A 7574-nucleotide genomic window follows, 5' to 3' on the forward strand; every position below is an offset into this window, starting at 1 on the left:
GTTTTCCTGCTGAGGTGCTTAAGATGCCTCTCTCCTGGCCTGGGGCAGCTGGGTGGGCTCTGTAAACTGTGGAGTCCTGCATGGTGGGGGGTGCATGCAGTAGAGCTCTTCTTTCCTCCAAGCCTAGGAGCACCCTGGGCATCAAGACCCTGCAAGGCCCAGAGAGAAGCTCCCAGTTCCTGGAGGACTGGGAAGGAAGGACAGGAGAGGAGGCAGCGCAGATGGGGTAAAATGCCCTGCTCAGCAGTCTAGCGTAATGGCTATGAGCTAGGGAGCTAGGCCGTCTAGGTCAGAACCTCTTCCTGTGTGATCTGGAGTAAGTCACTTAGCCTCTCTGTCTTGGTACTCCCACACCTATGAACAAGTAGGCTAACAGAACTTAGATCGTTGCCTCCAGGATGAGGTGAGTTCATGCACGTGGAGAGCTTAGCACAGTGCCTGGCAAGCAACAAGCGCTCAATAAATGCCACTGCTGCTGCTGCTAAGTCACTTCAGTCGTGTCCGACTCTGTGTGACCCCATAGACGGCAGCCCACCAGGCTCCCCTGTCCCTGGGATTCTCCAGGCAAGAGCACTGGAGTGGGTTGCCGTTTCCTTCTGCAACGCATGAAAGTGAAAAGTGAAAGTGAAGTCGCTCAGTTGTGTCCGACCCTCAGCGACCCCATGGACTACAGCCTTCCAGGCTCCTCCGTCCATGGGATTTTCCAGGCAGGAGTACTGGAGTGGGGTGCCATTGCCTTCTCCGCAATAAACACCACAGCTACTATCAATTCTTGTCTCCTAAGCTCCCTTACCCCAGGTCTGGCAGCTGTCCCCAAGGCATAGCCTCTTTTCTAAGTCTCTGCTCCTTGACCTGGAGGCAGTGCCTCCCTCTTCTGACCTGGAGAAAAAGAAACAATCTAAGTTCACCTGGAACCTGGAGGGCTGAGAATAAAGCAGAAGTGGCCATTATAACATCTTGCCCCCCTCCCTCACCCCAATTCCCAACAGAGCTACAAAGGCCTGGATGGGTCCCCTTTGGGAGGCCTTCACTCAACGACATGAGCTCCTTGCATCCACACAGCCCCCTTCTCAGTGTCTGACAACAGGGCACCAGGACAGCAGCAGGCCCCAGGGAGCCTGGCTGTGCCCAGCCAGCAGGCAGGACAGTACTGAGATGTCCACGCCCCCGGGGCTGGTTTCTAGGACCCTTTGAAGGGCTCATGTGGGGAAGGCTTGCTAGGAGCTCTGTCAGTGAGTGGGGCTGAAGACTGGGTCTGGGTTCATTTTGAGGTCCAAAATTCGTACCTGGGGCAGGCCTAGAAGAAGCCCAGCTTTCCTGGGCATTGCTGTGTTGGGGACTCCTGCCAACCACTGCCCTCTGCCCTCAGGCACTGGTACCCCTGCTTAGTGGGCATCTCTAGGGTGCTTCCCCGGGGGCGGCTGCCTCCTTCAGCACCTTCTAAATTTAGGGCTTGGGCTCTGTGACTCATTACTGAATCTGCTTTGCTACCCTCCTCCAGGAGTGTGCTCCCACAGTATTTTTATCTCCTGCTGCCTCAGACTGATTAATAAGGCCCTAGAATCCTGCAGCAGCCACACACACACCACTGAGAGCTCCCCAGTCCACCCACCCCAGCTCGGCTCTGGACTGCTCTCTGACCAGGTCCTGCACTCCCCTTCCCTTTACCTGTCTGTGCACCCACCCCCACCCTGCTGTGCCCCAACCCACAACCCACCCAGGTGTCCACATCTGGCTCCAAGTGTGACTGCAGTGGCAGGGGGAAAAGAGAGATGGAGCCAAGGCCTGCCCCCTCCCAACCAGCTGCCAGGCAGAGCCCTGGCCAAACACCACGACACCTGAGTTCTGGCCTAGACTCACCCCCACCTTACTGTGGGGCTCTGGGTGAGCTCGGTGGTCATCTCTTTCCTTCTCTATAAATAAGGGGTTTGAACCAGACCTCCACTAGGGTGGCCTGGACCAGAGCTGAAAGTACCAATGGACCAGACCACCACCTTCAAACGGGGTGAGCTGGGGGGAGGGTATCTGATATTGGGCCCTGTCTTCCACCCAGGGGCCTCTCTGCCCCCAGCTCCTGCTCTGTTCAGGGAACACACACAGGTCAAGACCCTGCTGTCAGCCTTTTGGGACTTCTGCCCTGCAGGGAGGAAGGGTCATGGTTCTGGTCTCACTGCCCAGGGCTGTACTGTACAGCTGTACTGGGCAAGAATCACCTTAACTCTGGACCCAGGTCATCAGGAACATGAATCATATGTGTGTGGAGGTGTAAAATGCTCCCCGCCAGGTTCCTAGTGCCAGAGGGAGAAATGGGGATGCCAGTGTCCCCCGCCTCAACTTTCATAAACACAGGCTGCCTGGGCGCAGAGTGGAGGTATCTGGGAGGCAGACAGACCAGGGGTGGTGGCATCTCCGCCCCTGCTGGACTCTGGGAGAACCCTATCTCCAGCTGGCCTCCACCTATGTTCATGAGTAACAAAGAGCGGCTTAGTTACTGAGCGGGTACCATGGGCCTAGTGCTGTTATATGCACTTAACAGTTCTTAACTCATTTAATTCATAGTTACACTTCAGACAGCCCTGGATACAGCTTACCACTCCCACTCTAGAGACAGTGAGGCTCAGAGTAGGGTAGTGACTCACCAAGGATCACAGCATTAAGTCACTGGGAGGGCAAGTTAAAAGCTGAGTCTGACTGCAATCCTGGCTTCTGTTTGTACCCTAAGGTAGCTCTTCTCAGGGTATACATTAGACACTCAATAAATGTTTGATGAAGATGTTTGATCGCTGCCATGTCATGGAAAGATCCCTATCCTAGTCCAGTTTTACGCCAGCTCCTTGTGTGTCCTGAAGAGAATGTTTTCTTCCGTTAGCCTCAGTTTCCCCTGCTGAAAACAGAGACAAGTGAAGGCCCAGAGAATGAGACAGTTAGAGGTGGGGAAGATCTTGAATTTCTATTTCTACAAACACCTTCCTTTCGTGACTTGCCTGAGGAGGCCCCATTTGCAACCGGACCTTAGCGGCTCCAAGCCCCTCCCACACCTATGTCCAGAACTTCTAAGAGCACTCCGGAGAGACAACTGGGCACAGCCCCGCTCCAAGGGACAGAGAGGTCAGTATCTTGGTTGGTGGTATGCTTTGCCCACGATGCCACCTGACAGCTCCACCTGGTGGGCGAGTGGCTCCTAAAGCCTCTCAGCTCAACCTGCATCACCTCCTCTCAGCATCCAAGCCAGCACAGGTACCACCTCCAGCTGTCATGGGCAGCTGTCAGAGCCCCAGATGGAATCATCTGAGCACCCAATTCCTCTCAGGTTCAGAAATAGAGACCACCCTTTTCCATTCAGGGTCGGTCCCCTTAACATTAGCCCCTCATCTGTCACATCTGATCTCCTTCCCTTACCTGGGCCACTCTTCTGAGAAGTAGGATCTGTACAGCTTCTGCCACACTGTCCTCTGTCTCCAGGATTCTCCAGTTCCTCCTTAATTTCATGCCTTTGGTAGTCATCTCAACAGAGCAGGGTCTTCCTCCACTAGGCCCAGCAGGTAGGAGGATTAGTAATAGGGGCTTCTCTAGACTCTGGGCACAGTCTGTCTCTCTAAGCCTGTATGCAAAAAAGACACTAATTCAGGAGGTGCAGGGAAGGGCTCCAAGCCCAAACGCTGGCAGCCTAGGTTTTAGCCCTTGCTCACAGACTGCTGAGACCTGGAGCAAGCTCCTGCCCCTGTAGGGGCCCCTCAGTTTTGCAATTTGTAGTATGATGAAATAGTTCCTCAATCTGCAATCCCCCGATTATAATAATCTTCTGCCCTTATAGATTGCTCGGCAACTTAGTTTCATTTCTGCATTTTATTTGATCCTTCCAATATCCTATTTCCATTTTCAAATCAGAAAGCTTAGGTCCTCAGGGGAACAGAACTACCAAGGTCACACAGCAACTCAAAGACAGAGTCTAGAGTCCTTGCATCCTGAACCATCGTTGGTCCCTCACACGCAAAGATGCTAGGACTCTCGCTGTATCACTTTCTCTGACCCGCTGTCCCACTGGTAAAATGAGTGCTCAATGAAGGGAGCTGTGCTTAGCAAACCATTAAAAAAAGGGGGGGGGGGCAGAAAAATAACGGGACCGTTACGTTACTGTTTATTACTGTTATCTTTGCTAAGGCGCCCCCGCGTGTCCATCCCCAGGCGCTCCGTTCGCGCAGGCGCTCTTCGGTGTTTACAGAAGGCCTGAGGCCCGGCATTTGCGCGTGCGCTTCCCGTCAGGGATCGCCCCACCGATCGCCGTCGGACGCTGCTTTCAAGTCCCCTAGTGGTTGTGGCTGGAGTTTAATTACGGTTCCCTGGGGCCCGGTCGGCTCCGCCTTGGGTTGAGGCGTCTCTGCAACTCCGGAGCGGCGGAGATCTAAGCAGTGGCAGGGAGAGGCACAGCACTGTCCCTCCAGACTCCTGCATCTCAAGTCACCGTTGCGCTAAGACTCGGGTGCAGACTTTCGGGCCCCTCATGGCACACTTGGCGGCCGCGGTGAATTGCAGTGGAACTGACCACGCACTGCCTCATGGGAGCCTTAGTTCGTGGCTAGAACCTTCCCAGAGTTGGAACTCTGCTTAAACTACATTTCCCAGAAGTCCAAGAGGCGAGCGTCTCAGAAGACGGGCCCGGGGCTTGCTGGGAGATAGAGTGTGGCGATGGTAGTTTGTGCAGGAAGGGAATCGTGAAGAAGCGGTGGAGCCTCCGGCTTTTAGCCTTGGTCGTGGTTCAAGCTACAGTTACACGGTAGCTGTCAAACGAAAAGAATAACTCTGCTGGGCTGAGTGTTGGGGTGATACTACACTCCCAGGGGTCACCATCGCCTGTGACTCTCAGTTCTCTTACTGCTTGTAACGATGGAGATATTCTACAGCTGCACTGTCCAATTGGAGACGGCAATGGCCACCTACTCCAGTACTCTTGCTTGGAAAATCCCATGGACGGAGGAGCCTGGTAGGCTGCAGTCCATGGGGTCGCAAAGAGTCAGACACGACTGAGCGAATTCACTTTCACTTTTCCCTTTCATGCATTGGAGAAGGAAATGGCAACCCACTCCAGTGTTCTTGCCTGGAGAATCCCAGGGACAGAGGAGCCTAGTGGGCTGCCGTCTATGGGGTCGCACAGAGTCGGACACGACTGAAGTGACTTAGCAGCAGCACTGTCCAATAGGGTAGAGACTAGCCTGTGGCTACTGAACATTTGACATGAGTTTAAGTGCCATGAAGAAAGAAAAATATTTGAATTTATTTAAAAATTAAATCCAATTAATTACTTTTAGTTAAATTTAAATAGCCACCTATGGGCTCAGCTCAGTCGCTCAGTTGCTTCCGACTCTGTGCGACCCCATGGACTGCAGCCTGCCAGGCTTCCCTGTTCATTACCAACTCCCGGAGCCTACTCAAACTCATGTCCATTGAGTCGGTGATGCCATCCAACCATCTCATCCTCTATCGTCCTCTTCTCCTCCTGCCTTCGATCTTTCCCAGCATCAGGGTCTTTTCCAGTGAGTTAGTTCTTTGCATCAGGTGGCCAAAGTACTGGAGTTTCCGCTATGGCTAGTGGCCACCTTATTCCACAGTGCACAGTGTTCATAATCAGCAATCATCTTCCTGGTTTGTGAGACCTAAGACTTTATAGTTTTCTTTCTACTCTGGACTGAAAAAAAGTACCACGTAAAAGTTGAGAACTACGTTTTATTTGTAGCCTTACTGAGGACTATAATTTGGGATGGCAGCCTCTCAGATAGCTCTGAAGGACTGTTCAAAAGAGGTAAGGGAGGAGCAAGGAATTTTTCCTGAAAAAAAAAAATGTATAGTGAACATCCAAAGATTATTGCTATTCATACACAAGAAACCAGACGTCACAAATTAACTCTTAGTGCCCTTTTATGTATGGGAAAATGCAAGAGTCTAGGCTCACTGAAATTATTCCTTTGGGATGCTTTTGAACTGTGGTGTTGGAGAAGACTCTTGACAGTCCCTTGGACAGCAAGGAGATCCAACTAGTCCATCCTAAAGGAAATCACTCCTGAATATTCATCAGAAGAACTGATGCTGAAGCTGAAACTCCAATACTTTGGCTACCTGATGTGAAGAACTGACTCATTGGAAAAGACCCTGATGCTGGGAAAGATTGAAGGCAGGAGAAGTAGACGACAGAGGATGAGATGGTTGGATGGCATCACTGACTCAATGGACATGAGCTTGAGTAAACTCCAGGAGTTGGCGATGGACAGGGAGGCCTGGTGTGCTGTAGTCCATGGGGTCGCAAAGAGTTGGACATGACTGAGCAACTGAACTGAACTGATGCATCTTAAACTATCTAGGGTTAGTATACTGTTTTTCTCCATCCAGAACTCCCCCCCAGGGTGCGCCCATTGTAGGGGGTAACTGCAGGGGCTGATGACTTGACAGCAGGAAACATTTTTGTTTACTTACTTGACAGGCAACATTTTTTTTTGTCCACATTGCCTACTCAGTCTTTGCAGATTCCACCTCCTTTGTGTGTCCCTTGAAAATCTAAAAATTAGTTCAGGCTGTAAAAACCTGCTGTGGTATTCATCAGGCTGGAATAACAGACAGAGAGAAAGCCAGCCGCAAAATTAATAAGAAACAAAATTTTTCCCAGGGACATACTGCAGCTATAAAATACCGTAACAACCCTCTTCGTGGAGTGACTATTTCTTTCTTACTCACTGAGCAATTTTGTTTTCTAAAATCATAGAATATCAGAAATTTTGCTTTTAGAATAGGAATGCAACTCTTGCCTGGAAGAGCTAAATCACTAAGAGGACAGGGTTTAAAACCCAGGTGCGGAGAGATTCAGAAAAGGGACTTCTAAACATGTATTCCACATGAGCCTTAACTTTATTGTTTCCAAGGAAACAAGACCCTGAGTCCACTGAGCAGTCCAGACCTGATGTAGGCTACTTTACACACAGCTTTGGTTTGCTTTGAGCTATCAACTACTGCCTGATTTACATTTCACCTAATTCCACCTCTCTCAGATCCTATAAGAACTCTTTTTCTGTTTGGTAGGACACTCCATGATTCCTCTGATGTGCTGTCTTCCTCATAGCAATGGGTCAATAAACCTGACTCCATTGGACTATGGATTGTCCCCGGTGGTCTTTGACTGATTGGGTTAGAACACCCTGAAATACTGGTGTCCTCCAGGTTCCCTCACAGGCCCTCTCTTCACTGCATGCTCTCTTTGGATGACCTCATTCACTTCCATCCCTAAGCTGATGATCCCACAATTTATGGCTTAGGTCTCTCTTTGGCCTCTGAGACATCTACTTCTGGTTGACTCAGGTTCCTTAAACTCCATGAATTTAACACTGAATCTTTTTTTGGAGGGGAGGGGCAGCCACTTTTCACTGCTGTGCTTCAAGTAAGAACTATGCACTGACCACCTCTGACCATGATGTGGGTAGGGACACTCCTCACCTGGGTCAGATACCTCCTCGCACACTGTCCTCAAACTGCAGCACGCTGGATCAGCTGCTTTTCACATAGGTCAGCAGCCCAAACCTTAGAAAGCTGGG

General features: G+C 51.0%; 1 protein-coding gene across 1 annotated transcript in view; it reads right to left on the reverse strand.

The window, feature by feature from the left end:
- Positions 1-3460, reverse strand: part of STARD10 (StAR-related lipid transfer (START) domain containing 10) — a 33918-nt gene extending 30458 nt beyond the window's left edge. The window contains exon 1 of the mRNA XM_010849501.1: positions 3400-3460. The gene's annotated coding sequence lies outside the window, so the exon portion shown is untranslated. The remainder of the gene's footprint in view (positions 1-3399) is intronic.
- Between the last annotated feature and the right edge of the window lie 4114 nt (positions 3461-7574).

This window comes from Bison bison, unplaced genomic scaffold (assembly GCF_000754665.1).
Source record: "Bison bison bison isolate TAMUID 2011002044 unplaced genomic scaffold, Bison_UMD1.0 scf7180017864284, whole genome shotgun sequence".
NCBI classification, from domain to species: Eukaryota; Metazoa; Chordata; class Mammalia; order Artiodactyla; family Bovidae; genus Bison; species Bison bison.